The sequence below is a fragment of the Equus przewalskii genome, unplaced genomic scaffold, assembly GCF_037783145.1.
Source record: "Equus przewalskii isolate Varuska unplaced genomic scaffold, EquPr2 contig_11116, whole genome shotgun sequence".
NCBI lineage: Eukaryota > Metazoa > Chordata > Mammalia > Perissodactyla > Equidae > Equus > Equus przewalskii.
This window is the reverse complement of record NW_027226810.1, coordinates 30,914-46,634: the sequence shown is the minus strand read 5'-3', so window position 1 is coordinate 46,634 and position 15,721 is coordinate 30,914. Positions and strand designations below refer to the sequence as shown.

Genomic DNA, 15,721 nt, shown 5'->3' with positions numbered 1-15,721 from the left:
CTTTTCTTATACATGTGTGTTTTTTCATAGAAAGTTCCTCAGCACACGTAAAACATGTTTATCAATAAACCTAAGCTTTTTAGTTTCTTTGATATAAGAAACCAAAGGCAGACAAATCTATGCTTAGTAGTTAACCTTTACTATTTTATCTTATGTGGAAATGAGCCAGCTACCCAATAACTTTTATTATTTAACTTAACTTAGTAAAGCTATAAAGTTTAAGTTTGCAAACAGATTTTGGAAGCTGTTTTTTTTAAGTATGCAGACTATAAAACATAATTATTGTTCAAAAGTTTTTCAAAAAACTTTTATCCTTTTAATCTATCTAGTTTACCTGTCTTGAGCGACTATACTTAGGTCGTCTACAAAAACCTCATGAAAGATCAAACAAAATTAGCTATTATACTGAGTTATTAGTTTTGCTGATCTATTTTGTTAACAGAGATAACATGAGCTCATCTGACCAGTCAACCCAGGCTCTATGTCTGCATCGTATCCAGTGCTGATAACTCAGAGGACGGGGCTATTTTACATCAAATCAGCAAACTCAGATAGGCTTTCGTTTACCAAAGGTCAATTTGGATCATGTTAAATAACTTTGTCTTTTAGAAGTTTTGACATATTAATCAAAGACTGCATTTCATTGTGAATCCTGTCTTTTCTGAAAGAGAAGTCTCCCAGAATGGCCATTACAATTTTAAGTTATCTCAAAGGTTTACTTATTTTTACTTGCTTAATTTTAGATCAGGAGTTTCGGGGGAGCTGAAGTGAAGCTCAGCTTGCTGGGAAGCTCAGCAAGAGAGGAGAGAAAAGCAGCAGATTTGGCTTCAGCTGCTTATTTATTTATTTATTCAGCCTTTTATTTTCTCTTAAAGGGGCAGAAAAGTATTTCTGATTTTATTTAGAAGCCTCAAAAGATTAAAATAGGCTTTCCATTGTTGTAGCTGGCTTTTTCCATTGCATACATCAGTTTTGGTATGCTGAAATTGGCTCATTTTGGGCATATTAAAGTCAGATCGCCTTTAGCACGTCTAATTAACATAGCCTGTAAGGTGGATTTGTAAGCTTTTACAATATCAGGCAGGGCAAACGTTCCCCAGTGAGACATAATGTTTATCCCCACAACATGATCTATAATACAATCAGGAAAAAGAGCTGTAATCATTTTACATAACTCCCATTTAAATATACCAGTTTTTACAAACTTTTAACTTAATTTTTCAACTCTTAAGCCCCTAATTATAACTTATATTAGAAATTCCATTAGCAAGTTTTGGTATTACAATATTATGTAGGGAAGGCATTCCCGGTTAGACATAACATCTATCCCCCCCCATAAAACATCCAGGCAAAGTTGGTGTAACCTCTTTCTATAATATTACTTTAAACTCTTTTAATTTTTATAGTCTTAGCTACCTTAACAGCCTAACTGTTGCCCCAAACAGTTGTTGGTCAGGGTTTTTTTTATTGTGATTTCTGGCTCCTGACCTTTTTTCACTCACCTGTGGTGCAGCATGCCAACCTCTGACACCAGGTGCTGTGGAAGAAAGTAGGACTTTGTTACGGCAGAGCTCTGAGACAAGAGAAAGGGCTGCTAACGCTGAAATGCCACACTCCCCAAAAAGCTAAAAGTAAGGGTTTCTATTTGGGGTTTTAGGTGGGGGGGGGGCATATGGCCTTGTTGGTCAGAGCTTTTCCACCAGCCTGCGTTTGGCCTTGAGACTACGTGCAGAGAGGAGAGAGCCCACGACCTTGCTGCTCAGCTGCTTTCCCGGCAGCCCATGGCTCCTTGTGGGGAGGAGATAACCAATCCACGTGGTTGTCCTTGGCCATTTGACTCCACAGCACATAGTGGATTCTGGAGCCAGGAAGCCAGGGAGTAAGCAGGGAATGGGTGCTTTGGTTTTAACTGCTGGGTTAAATGATGGGGCTATATGCTGGGTTTAATGATGGGAAGCTGAGATCACAGCAGGTATCACTTTGAGCAGTAAAGCTTAAAACTGAAAAAACGTCCATTGCCTCTATGACTGGGCACGTCCACTGCCAGATACATCTGGAGAGTCGCTGGTACGTGCAGTGTCCAAGGACACGTGCACGAGGATGTTGGTGATGGGGAACACTGGGAGCACTCTAAACTCCCAGCAGTAAGGAAATGGATGAATGCAACGTGGCCTGTGCATCCAAGAGATGAAAACGCTGCAGTCAGAGGAAGGCATGAGGCATGTTCACGGCTTTCAGAAGCATCCTTGTGACTGCATTCAGGAAGTTGCAGACCAAGGGATTTGGGTACACGTTTGTAAATTAAAACAACAATGACGACGACAACAAACCAATCCCATACAGTGTTTGAGAATACATATACGTGGATGTACCAGAATGTTTTAAAGGTCTGGAAGGGCCCACAAAGAAGGCCTAACGGAGGTGGTGGCAGTGGTGGGGAGGTGCCAGCTGTCTGTCCCATTTTCCTGAAACTGCCGGTTGCCAGCTTCCCTGGCCTGAGCTATCGTGATATCTGGGAAGTGGCCCCTCCCTTGCTTTCTGTAAGGCCCTCCGGGGTTAGAATTGCCCCTTTTTGCCACCCAGTCCCTACTCCACAGCCCTCCAGTCCTTCCCTACATTCCTTCCTCTCTTTCCCATTCATACTCCTCTGTCTTCCCGTTGCCTCTCCCTCCTGCGTCCTACTCTGGCTGATCTCCAAGAGAGGCCTGGGGTGTCTGGACGCCTGTTGCCTGCAGGAACTCAAAGGCCCGATTCCTCTGGGTCTGCCCCTGAGAACCCTACCGTGCCGGAGAAGCTTACAGAGCCGGGGCGATTGGGAGCACTCTACATCTGCCATGAGCCTCCTCAAGGGTGCCCCCCAACAGTCGCTGCCTATGTGTGGCAGTACCCTCTCCCACCTCTCCCCATGCCTTTTAGGGACTTGGTGTGCTACTTCCCGCATGCTGAAATGGGTAACGGAGGATATAGCGAAATCTGTCCCCACCTCATCCTAGAGAACATTACTGATGCATCCAGTCGGACGCCTCTGGCATCCCTCTCAGCATTTCCATTCCTTCTCTCCCTCCCTCCCGCTCTGCCATAGAGAGAATCCTAGAACGTCTTCACACCATCTCCACTCTCTTCGTCCCTGCAGCTCTCCTACCTCCTCTTCCCCTGAATCCTATAGGTCTCCAATGGTGTCACTAACGTCTGCTTAACACCCACTACCATGCTCACCAGGATCTGATATTGGTTTTTACGTAGTTTCTTGGCCTTTTTCCATCCCAGAGGGGTTCAGAGGGTCCACTTGGCCTTCCCCACTTGGTTGCTCTTACCTCCCAGACCAATGACCCAATGTGGGGTTATTGCTCCAACTGCCAAGCGTATCACTTGCAATTGTCAACTTGTGGACTGGAGAAATGACCACCGTATTGGTTCATGGACCCAGTCAGCTCACCTTGAGCTGATCTCTATCCCCAACTCCTTTTATTACCAGGGCTTGACAGGCCCCACTCCCCCACAAGGCCCATCGTGACACTTTGGGCCTCTGGGACCAGTGTCAGCTCAGACCCTGTGTCCAATAGTCCTAGAAGTGTCTGGATAGTCCTCTTTCCTCTGATAAGTGGCAGTCATTCCCTTTAGTGAAGGACAACAGCATCATAACAGTACATATAGTCACCTCCTTGTTCTCGGATCCTTCCTCCTTAGGACTCATCCACCTCTTCAGACAGTGGGGCTGGCCTCAAACTTCCTCAGAACCCGGAACTGAAAGAGAGATTTTGACTTTTTCCTGGGACAAACACCCTCCTTCTCTTGCGTTCTTGCCTTTTTCTGGCTGTAGTTGCCCCTAGGAAGATTTGCTGTCTGAACCGTCTTCTCAGCTCCTTGCCAGTCAAGTACTCTTGACTGCTCCTCTGACCTTGCCGGTTGTTACTGGAGATGTGGTCTCCTGGTGTCTCTTGGTTAAGAGTTGCCCTCTGCCCTCTATTGCTTCAGAATTCCATCATGCCAGGGGACGGTAATGACCCGAGGCTGGGACCACTTTCCTTCCATCATCCGCCTCGGCCTGGGGAAGCGAGCAACCACTGAACTTCTTAGTGATCCTGGGGCACCCCTCACCAGAACACTCTCGATAGCTTTGGTGAATGGTGTGTCCTCTTGGCCCTCCCGCGGAACGTAACCATCAGGCGACATGACTGGCCTCACATTTTCTATCCGTTCCAGCATGCCTGCATCACTCAACCTTTTGGTTCCTTCCTCTACCATCTACCGGCCCAAGGCAGGCATTTCCACTTCTGTTCATGTGGGCCGTCACTTTCGTAAAGCTTCTAAGGGCCACCTTTGGCAGTGACTTTCCACCATCTCCTGGAGTCCTTGCCAGCGTGTTAAATCCCGTGACATGAGAAAGTGCCTCCGCTCAGTAAAACTTGTTTATCCAGTCTTATATTTCAGTCCTATTAGTCCAGCACTCTCAAAATCCAATCTCAGGAATATTCCCCTGCTTCTGCCAGTAGAGGGTGGGTGGCTATTTCTTGCAACTCCCTTGCTGTGTAATTTCTTTTCTCCCGTATCTGGCTTGGCATATCCCCAGAGAGGTTATGGAGAGGAGGTGGGGTTTTCCCTGGGAGGGGCACCTGTGGCTTTGTGGGGCAGTAGACTCTAGCATCTACCAGCACAGGGAAGGTGCTAGCTCTTGCTAGGTGAGGAAGGGCCACCCTGCAAGCACTGAGGCCTCAGGGGGCGGGTCCCTGGAACAAAGGAATCAAACGGTACATTAGAACATATCTATTTAACACAAAAGATGGTCATCATGGTGGAATAGAGGAACAAGAACATGAGGAACGTATAAAACTCACAGAAAATAACAGGTGTAAATCTACGTATATTATGAATGCATTAAACACTTAAATCTAAAGGTAGAGATTGTCAACCTGATATAAGCACAGGATTCAACTATATGCTCTCGACGGGGGATACACTGTAGATTTAAGGGCATAAATCCACTGAGAGTAAAAGGACAGGAAAAGGATACACCAAGAATTCAGCAACGAAAAGGGTACTCTAGTGGCCACAATAATACCAGACAAAGTGAAGCTTTAAGACAGAGAATGTTACTAGAGACAAAATTGGACATTGTTCAATGACAAAAGGATCCACTGATCAGGGAGATAGAACAGTTTTAAACCTAAATGCACACAACAACAGAGCTTCAAAATATATACAACAGAACTTGACAAAATTGATGGGAGAAATAGAAGAACTCAACAATAGTAGCTGGAGGCTTTAATACTCCACTCTCAAAGAGTTGATAGAAGAACTAGACAGAAAACTAGCAAGGATATAGAAGACTTGAACAACAGTCTCTATTAACTCAAGCTAGCTGACATCGGTAAAACACTTCATTCAACAACAGTGGAATACTGTTCACATGCTTTTCAAGTCCATATCGATCATTTTCCTTGATAAAACACATCGAGGGCTGTGAAACTAGTCTTAATAACTCTAAAGCGATGTAAATTATGCAAAGGGTTTAGCCCTATGGTGTTAGAGATGTGCGAGAGACGACAGTATCGCTTAAGAAGCCTTCAAGGAAAGTAATGATCTTAGGGAACAGCCAGCTTTCGGTTAAGCAAGAAGATGAGGCGAACCTCTAGAGAGGTTGAGGATTTGGTGGTACTCGCTGGTCACGGACCATCTTCACTCTCACCTGATGACCTTGCTTCCCATTTCCCTGAGGACATAGGGCACTCACAAGAAAACTTCTCTCCTTCCTCATAAATGTTTTCCTCTCTTTGGGATCATTTGTATCAGCATACGGTCACGTCATTTCTCCTAACTTGAGAAACTCTCCTGATCCCACTTTCCCTTTGAGCTACCTTACGTTTCCCTGCTCAGCTTTAAAAGAAAAACCCCTGGAAAACAGTTGTGTGTACTCACTGTATCAAATTCCTCTCCTCCCATTCACTCTTCCTCTTCTTTTTTTTTTTTTTTCATTTAACAAACCTTTATTGAATGCTTACCATGTGCTAGTAAGTGTTCTAAGACCTGGGACTATATCAGTGAACAAGACAGATCAAGTTCCTGCTCTAAGGGAACGTGCATTTCTGTCATAGGCCTATCAGCAGTATTTTCCAAATCTTCAAATATGTTCATTCCTTTCTTCTTGCAGATCGCTTTCCCAGATCGTGCTCCAACCTTTATTGGTTGCCAAGGGTGCTGCATCGATCGAGAACATCCCTTTGCCAAGGCTGTAAGTGGGATCTTCTGTTTACTGGAACCCATTTTTTTTTTTTAGTTTACTACAATGTTTTTGACAGGACACCTCTGCCAGGAGCATTCTGAGAGGACGTATATGGGAGATGATTTCTTTTGAGACTTTGCAGGAGCAAAGTGTGTCTTTATGTCCTACTTAATTGATAGCTAGATATGTAATTTCAGGCTGGGAATTTTCACTAAGGATATTAAAGGCATTAATCCACTGTTTCTTTGCCTTTCAATGTCACTTTTGAGAAGGCTGGCATTATGTTGAATGCTATTATGTTTCCCTGTCCTTTCTATGTGACCCATTAAAAGTTTTTTTAATACAACGTATTTGAAATTATTATAGTAAAATAATGATTGTTTTTTGGTTTTCAGTATCATGAATTTTAACATGTGGATACATTCATATAACCATCACTACAATCAGGATTCAAAACCAGTTTCATCGCCCCCAAAACCTCCCTCATTCTGCCCCTTTGTTGTCAAACTTCCTCCCCATCTGAACCTCTGAGAACCAGTGATCTGTTTCCCTTCCCTATAGTTTTACCTTTTCCAGAGTGTTGTACAAACATAATCATACTGTATGTAACCTTTTGAGACTGGCTTGTTTCATTTAGCATAATGCATTTGTGATTTATCCAAGTTGTGCACATATCAATTGTACCTTCATTTCTATTGCCAGGTAATACGCTAATGCACGGATGTACCAGAGGTTGTTTATTCGTTTATCTATTGAAGGACATCTTGATTGCTTTCAGTTTTTAGTGATTATGAATAAGATTGCTACGAACATTCATGCACAGGTCTTTTTAGTAAACATAAGTTTTCCTTTATCTAGGGTAAGCTCCCAGGAATGGGATTGCTGGGTCTTATGGGAATTGTTTGTTCACTTTTGTAAGAAATTGGAAAACTGTTTTCCAGAGTGTCTGTATCCATTTTGCATTCCCTCCATCAGTATATGGGAGTTCCAGTTTCTCTGCAAACTCACCAGTACTTGGTATTGTCAGTATTTTTTATTTTATTTATTCACATAGGATTACAGTGGTATCTCCTTGTCGTTTTAATTGATATTTTCCTAATGGATAATGATGTTGAACATCTTTTCATGTGCTTATTTGCTACCCTTACATCTTCTTTGGTGAAATGTCTATACATGCCTTTGCCTATTTTTATAATAAGTAGTTTACTTTCTTATAGTGAAGGTTTTTAGTTCTCTGTATACTCTATATAGCTCTTACAAATATTTTCTCTCATTCTACATCTTTTTCATTCTCTTAGCAGAGTGTTTCTCAGAGCAAAAGTCTATGATTTTGATTTCATCAATCATAGAAAAAACAGTTTTTTTCTTAGGGTTCCTTATGGATCAGCCCTTTTGTGTTATTTCTAAGAATTCTTTACCTAAGCTCCAGTCACGATGATTTTCCCTTACACTTTCTCCTTATAATTTTATATTTGTATGTTTTACATCCATATCCATGATCGATTGTGAGTCAAGTTTAGTATAAGGCACAATAGTAAGGTTCATGCTCCTTTTTTTAATTTTGCATACAGATACCCAAATGTTGCAATGCCATTTGTGAAAGACTATGCTTTCTACATTGAATTTATTTTGTGCCTTTACAAGAAATTAGTTGACATGAGTGACATAAGCAAAAATGGTGAAGTAGGTACCTACAAGGGCCAGTCCCTCTACAGAAACAGCAAAAAATCAAGCAAAAACTATGAGAATCGACTTTGTCAGAATTCTTGAAAACAGTGAAAGTTTAGAGCAGCTAAGCATATGCTGAAACAAGAAAAAGGCAACTCAAAAGTAGTAGGAAATATTTGTGGCATTTCTACTTGTCCTTGCCCTGTGCCCCTCCCTGGCTCAATGGCAATCTTGCAGACTGCAGACCACATTCTGCATGTGGAACTCTAGCCCTTGGTTCCAAAAGAACCAGGGCTGACTTATTCTCGAGGAATTGTGTTTCTTCTTGTCTGGGGGCTACCTCAAGGACTCATGCATCTTATTCAGAACTAACTCAGGGCAGAAGGCAGGCAGATATTTCTTGAAAATATTTTAGGCAAACAATCCAAAGCCACCTAGGGCAACAGATTGGGATTGAGGCATTTGATAGAGTGCTGAAAGTCTGTGAGGAAAAGCTGGAGACAGAGGGAAACTAGAGCATTCAAAAGCACTCATGTTTACTGGGGAATTTAGAAAGCCGTATGCATGTCCAGGGCAGAATGCATGGCTTAGAAATTCCCGAGAAGACCCTAGGCTTTCACCTCTGGCTAATCTATACGCTCAGTACAAGCATGATGTGAAGGGTAAGGTGGAGTTTTTTTTTTAAAGACTTTATTTTTCCTTTTTCTCCCCAAACTCCCCGGTACATAGTTGTGTATTTTTAGTTGTGGGTCCCTCCAGTTGTGGCATGTGGGATGCCACCTCAGCATGGCTTGATGAGCGGTGCCATGTCTGTGCCCATGATTCAAACTGGTGAAACCCTGCACTGCTGAAGCAGAGCACGCAAACTTAACCACTCAGCCACGAGGCCAGCCCCTAAGGTGGAGTTTTAAATGGCCTTGTTAAGCCTTGGAAAAGTGCCTCGGCAAAGAGCCAATGTGCAAAGACAAGGAGAGTTTTTTCTTTTGTTCTAACTTTTTCTTCTTTGTCTTCTTCCTTTCTTTCCTATAGTGATAGCTATAGTGATCAAAAGGGTACAGTGGTAGCATAAAGACAGACAAATAGATCAAGAGAATAGAATTGAAAACTGTAGGGAAGGAAAAATAATTTTCCCTCTACCCTTATGAGTTCTTGGCTGAGACTTCCTGTAATAGAAGACAGATTAACAAAAGAAAAACAGAACTTTATTAACATGTGTACTTCATGTATACATGGGAGACACTCAGAAAAACTAACTCCCCAAGACGGCCCAAGCCACCACCTTAAATACTATCTTCAGCTAAAGACAAAAGAGAAGTGTTGGAGGGGAGGCCAGTTATGGGAGGTTACCGGGAAAACAAGGGTGAGGTTTGTTATGCAGATTTAAGTTAGTGCCTTCTCCACTGATAAGATTCTCTTGTGAGTTAGAGCCATTCTTCTCTTCCTAGTACAGAGAGGGAAACACTTACACGTGGAAATTTGCTTTATAAATGTAAATTTCCCTTACAAAAAGGTAACTTCAGCTCTGTTTTCAGAGCTTCTCCTGAAAGATGTCTGCAGTTTCTCAAAATAATCCTTATGCCACAAAGGCACGTTTTGGAGTGGCATATTCTGCTACCCTTCATTCCCGCCTTTGAAACTTTCCCCTTTGAAACAGAAGTTTCACAGTCCTGAAGCTGAGTTCGTAGATTGCTCCGTTATCTCATTGAACCCGTCTCTTTGTCCGGAGAATAGGTCAGTTTAGTTAAAAAGTTCTGTCTCATTTCAGGAGGCAGTCTTGCAGGTGGGTCCCTAAAGTTAGGCATCTATGGTGCAAACAGTTAAGTAATAAGAAGCATTTCTATGGAAACAAACAAAAAACAAAGGTTAACAATTGGAGCAGACTATAAACCTAGTTTCTGAGTCCTGAGGGCAGCCAGTGGAGAGTTCTAGATGGGGCTTCGAAGCGTCTTTTGCAGTTTGAGTGTCTCTGGTGGTGTCATCAGGCGTTCCAGTGAACTATTTGAGTGGCCTGCAGAACAACAGACATGTAGATTGTTCAAACATGAGCTGTTGTAGTAATTTCTCTGAAGTTTACATTATGTTTTCCAGCTTCAGTTTGTGGGGAGAAGGGTAGCCTTTGTTCTTAGTGACTTCAAGTTAAAAGTGGAAGAAAACTGGAAATGTTAGTTTGGAGAGTCATAGCCAGAGAGTTGAGGAAGCTACAAGAATTCAGGATCCAGCCCAGATTGCAGGTAGATAACAAAACCTCAAAGACAATGAATAGTACTAGAATCTGATATCCACAAAGATGTGCTATAGTTTCCCATTGAAACATAATTTTTTTCTCTGCAGTCACCTCCATTTATATCGAAGATAATCAAAGTAAGACTAACTTATTTTCAAAATAAGTCTAGTCTCATTAAACTTGGCCTGATTATTTACATAAGTGCAGCAAGAATAGTGATTGATCACATAAGCACTTTTTAAGTCTGCTTTGCTGGAACTTTTCATAAGGAATCTCAGGTTAGACTTTTGAAGGGGAGGAAGACATTTCCTCTACCCTCTCTGGGTTCTTCCTGCTGGAGAACAAATTAAATTCACATGAGACAGAATAACAGGAGAAAATTAAACAAAGCATTATAACATGTATACAAGGGAGTGGCTCAGGCACGCTGAGCAACTCGCCAAAATGGCTGAAGCCACCACCTTAAATATCATCTGCAGCTAAAGACAAAGGAGGATATTGAGGGTGGAGGGAGTCAGTTACAGGAGGTTACCACACAAGTACAGTAAACAAGATGCAGATTTAAGTTCTTGCCTTTGGCATTGATAAGAGTTTCTAGAGATAAGGTCATCCCCCCTTCTCCCTGGTACAGAGAAGGAGACACCTTTACAGATGGAGATTTCCTTTACAATGTAAATGTCTCTTAACAAAGGGTAAGTAAATTCCACTTTTTAGAGTCTCTTTCCTGTCTGCAGTTTTCAAAAGTGACTAGCCCAAAATGATCCCCATGCCAAAGAGACATATCTTGGGGTGGCCAATTCCAGTCCCCCACACTTTCAAAAGCCTCTCAAAGCTAGGAAGCCCATCCAAGGACTAGCCACAAGACTTTGCTTGCAAGATCTATAGATTTGGGTGAATTCCTTTCCTCTTGAGGTCCCCCAAATATCCTGAGGTTGTTGACCTTGCCAGGAAGTGACCTTCCTTACTTACGTGGTAAGGCTACCAGGAACCCTGTAAGCAAAGTACCAGGCAGTTTTTCCAAGGGGTTTTATTGGCTCCATAAAGTCAACCTTAGTTCCTTAGAGCTGTCTGGTCATATCTAATTCTATGCACATCATTTTCAAGCAACATTACAGTCAGAGCCTTGGTAATATAACCAGTTTTCCAATTATGCCCTGTTACAAAGAGAACAGATTCTTGCTAAGCTCATGCAAATAACTGTATTGTCATAAAAATAAGAATACTCAATAAGTTTGCAGATTCTGGATGAATTAGGTGGGGAGAAAAGATAAATATTTCAAATCGGTTTATGAAGGTATAATTTACCAAATTGCTGTAAGTTATAGGTAACCAGAGAAAAAAGAAAAAAAAGATTTCCTTAAATCTGGGAAAACAGAACATTAAAGAATGAGCAATGTCTCAAAGAAAAAGTCATCAAAAATTGTAATCATCCTCCTCAGTTTATTCAGTCCTGCGTGATTAATTCTCTTTTGCTTGATCTTAGGTTTGCAGTTTTATGAATCCATAACTTTCTCCATTAGAATTCTGGAAATTCTTATCCAGTTCAATGGCATGATCTTCAAGTTAACAGAAACCTGTATTCCAGACTACTCATCAGGGCCCTTTCCATGAATCTCCCTGAAGATGAAGCACTTTCGCAAAAGCATCAGGGTAAAACAATAACTGTCTTTAAGTGACAAAAAGACTTAAAAATGGCCATAGTTAGATATCTGATGAGATCTCATTAAAATGCAACTGACAAGCAAATTTGGTTATTTCCAAGATACACAATATATTAAGATAATAACTAAAATTGTGACTCATAACATTATACCAGGACGTATCAGATTTCTAGGAATTTCATACAATTACTTGAACACTTACATTTATAACATATGCCCACACAAATATAACCTAAAGAAGGATGCTGCATCACTTCTTACTTGACAGTGCTTCCCATGTAACTTAACATATCAAATAAGCCTAAATCGATCAACGTCTCTCTTTTTAGAAGGTGAGAAAAGAAATCTTTTGAGACGTTCTGGGGGCCCTCTGGAAAATCCCAAAGTTAGTTCAAAATCAAAAAGCTAAAGTGAGTTTGATTTTGGAAAGTTTGTCAAATATATCAAAAGGTTTAAAACACTTGATTAAATACCATCAAAGATCATTATGGAACAATACTTAATTATCTGTTTAACCAAGGTGACAAGAAAATGTTTTAAAGGCAAATACAGAAGGTTACATAGTCGTGAGTAAAACATAGCTCTTAAAATTGAGAAAACTCGATTTTCTTAAGTAATCGAAGACCTGATAAAGACAACATGAAGCACAGAAAATTATTTTGATAAAACACAGGATCTTTATTTTCTAGGGAAATTACTTAAAAGGTAAAGAAAAACCTTTCATTTCAGTCTCTCTCCTGCTCTGCCAACATGAAGACTGAGAGGCTTCCAAAACACAAGTTCTGTGCAGATGAAATGGAAAGGCTGGGGCAGGACCAGTGGGTCAAACTTGGACCTGTTGGGCTTGTTTGGTGTTGTGTCCCGAGTCTGCTACGTCTGGAGGGTCTGAAGGCTAAAATGGGATGTATGTAACATGGGATATATTAAATGGGGAGCACGGTGGATGCATCATTGAGTACTCTTATCTACCTGGCTTGGTGGCACATATGGACACACGCACATGTAGGAAATCATTAAAAAGTCCAACACAGTGGCCCACAAAAGGTTGAGTTTGCTGCTCAATCTCAACCGGAATGAGGAAGCTCCTCAATGCCACCATAGGAACTACTTTGAAAAGTTAATGCAAAGCTTTGAAAGAAAGGAAGGAAGAAAGAAAAGCAGAGAAAGAAAATTTATTTCTATGCCTATATATGACTATATGGAACCTAGTAGATAAATAGAAGCCCACATTTTTTTCAACCTATCCTCCAGACAAAGGCTGCACTAGTTGTGAATTGAAGGCCAGGAGGAGCTGAACCCACATGCTTCAGCACCTATTTTTAGTCATCATGGAAGAGCAAGTCTCTCCACTATTGCAGTGTGTATTGATATCTAAAAGTCTGCACAGGGAGTGAAATGTGCACACATATTTAATATTTATAAATCTGCTTAGGAAAACCTATCTATCTAATATCACTTGATTATTAATTTGTTTTGTTTTCATAGGAATGGAATGCATTTTAGGTTTTGTAGATTTGGGGAGAGAAAACACTCTGCTGGGGTGAGAGGAGAGGAAGGACAGGGTTCAACCCATCCAAATTGCTAGCTGAAGGAGGAGATAGATCCGGGAGAGGCACGGACACCTTTTGTTTTTTCTTTTCTCCCCCTCTGACCAATTCAAGCTGAGAAAACTCCAAGTGCGTCATCGAATGCCACATTTTGAGCCATGCCTTCTAGTGCCCAAACGTCTCCCCAGCTCCAGCCGGGGCTGGACAGAAAGGTGGAGCCTGCCATGGTTGGAGTGTTCTTTCCTTCCCACCCACGTTCTTCTTTTCCTCTTCACTTCTATTCATCTTTCCCTCTCTTCTACACATACACTTTCTTCCCTTCTCTTTCTCTTGTTCTTCCTCTCTTCCCTTCTCTCTTCATTCGACTTGCTTCAAAAAGGAACCATTTTAAGGGGGAGGGAGCGGGTCTCCCTAGTTTTTTGCGTCTCCATTGTTGCTGTTTCCAATGTTGAGAACTTGCTAGAGATTCCGAGGTCCTCAGTTTCCTCAAATAGACATAGATATAGATATATGCACGTTTTTCCTTGAATGAGATTAAATGAGTGGCATCCTGGGGTGGTGGAGGGGGGCACTGGCTGGAGTTAGGGCTGGGGGTGGGATGGGGCGAGGGAAGGATGGAGAGGGGACGCATCACTCAATGTTGCCGCTGTCAAAGGTGTGGCACTGAAAATCCCCGGCGACATACTCCATGCCTGGCAGCTTCATTCTGTACTTGTCCATGAACCAGCAGATGCCACGTTTGTGGCCATGGGAAGGCTTGCACTGTTTTCTCTCGTAGAACCCTTTGTGGTCACAGTGGGGTGGGTACACAGCTCCCGGCACCATGCGTGTGCTGGCATTGAGCTCCTGCAGGGAAGCCTCCACGTGTCTGCCTCAGGGGTCCTGCTCAGATTCCTGTCTCCTGTCAGGCGTACTGATGACTCGGGGGTGGGCAGTGTTCTCAGCTTCCCCCACAAACTTGGACTGGGTCAACTTCTTTCTGCGGACCTTCTTCACTACCTGGGCCTTCAGCTCAGAGGTGCAGATGTGCTTGGGCCAGAAGATCTTAGGGGAGTAGGTCTCCACCATCTCAGAGGTGGTTGGCTTCTCGTGCTCATGGGAGTCTCTCTCCATCTTGGCTTGCTCATGGTGGCTCTTTTCATTGAAGCAAGAAGCAGCCAGTGGCCTTGCAGCAGGGCGTGCATCAGCTTCTCGTCCTGACCAGGAGGCAGTGCAGCCCCTGGACACAGGGCTCAGTGTAAGAGCCACAGGATTAGTTCCTCCACCAGGGCAAGAAGTCATGCAGCAGCCACAGCCTGGCTCCTTGACCAGCTAGCAGCCCAGAGGGCTGGGGGAGGGGGCACATGGAGAGGGCTTTCTCCTCACAGGCCTTGCAATGCAGGAAGGAGCCCTGGGCTGCCCCCACACCAATGAAATTTTTGGAGGTAACACCAAAAGCACAGGCAACAAAAGCAAAAATTGACAAGTAGGATTGCATCAAACTAGAAAACTTCTGCACAACAAAGGAAATAATCAAGAGTAAAAAGGCAACCTATGGAATGGGAGAAAATATTTGCAAACCATGTATCTGATAAGGGGTTAATAACCAAAGTATATAAGAAACTCAAACAATAGCAAAAAACAACCTGATTTTAAAATGGGCAAAGGACCTGAAAAGACGTTTCTTCAAAGAGGTACAAATGTGCAACAGGTATACGAAAAGTTGCTCAACGTCACTAATCATCAGGGAAAGATAAAACCACCATGAGATATTACCTCGCACCTGTTAGAATGGCTATTATCAAAAAGACAAGAAATAACAAGTGTTGGCAAGAACATGGACAAAAGGGAACCCTTGTTCACTCCTGTTGGGAATGTAAACTGGTGCAGCCACTATGGAAAACAGCATGGGGGTTCCTCAAAAAGTTAAAAATAGAAGCACCATATGATCCAGCAGGCCCGCTTCTGGGTGTATATCCAAAGGAAATGAAGTCAGCATCTCAAAGAGATATCTGCACCCCCATGTTCATTGCAGCATCCTTCACAATAGCTGAGATAAAGAAACAACCTAAAAACAACCTATCAACAGACAAATGGATTTTTAAAAATGTAGTGTATACACTCACACACACACAGAATGGAGTATTGTTCAGCCTTAAAAGAATGAAATCCTGCTATTTGTGATAACATGGATGAACTTGGAGGACATTATGCTAAGCGAAATGAACCAGACATGCAAAGACAAATCCTGCATGACCTCACTCATATGTGGAATCTAAAAAAGTTTCACTCATAAAAGTAGAGGCTGGAATGGTGGTTCCTAGGGGTTGCAGTGGGGGAAATGGGGAGATGTTGGTCAAGGGTACAAAGTTTCAGTTATGAAGGATGGATGTGTTTTGGATATCTGATGTACAGCATAACT

At 42.3% G+C, this 15,721-nt stretch overlaps 1 pseudogene; it reads right to left on the bottom strand.

Annotated features, from left to right (window-relative positions):
• Positions 1–13,950: 13,950 nt before the first annotated feature.
• Positions 13,951–14,797, bottom strand: LOC103545118 (insulin-like growth factor-binding protein 5 pseudogene; annotated as a pseudogene).
• Positions 14,798–15,721: the final 924 nt, after the last annotated feature.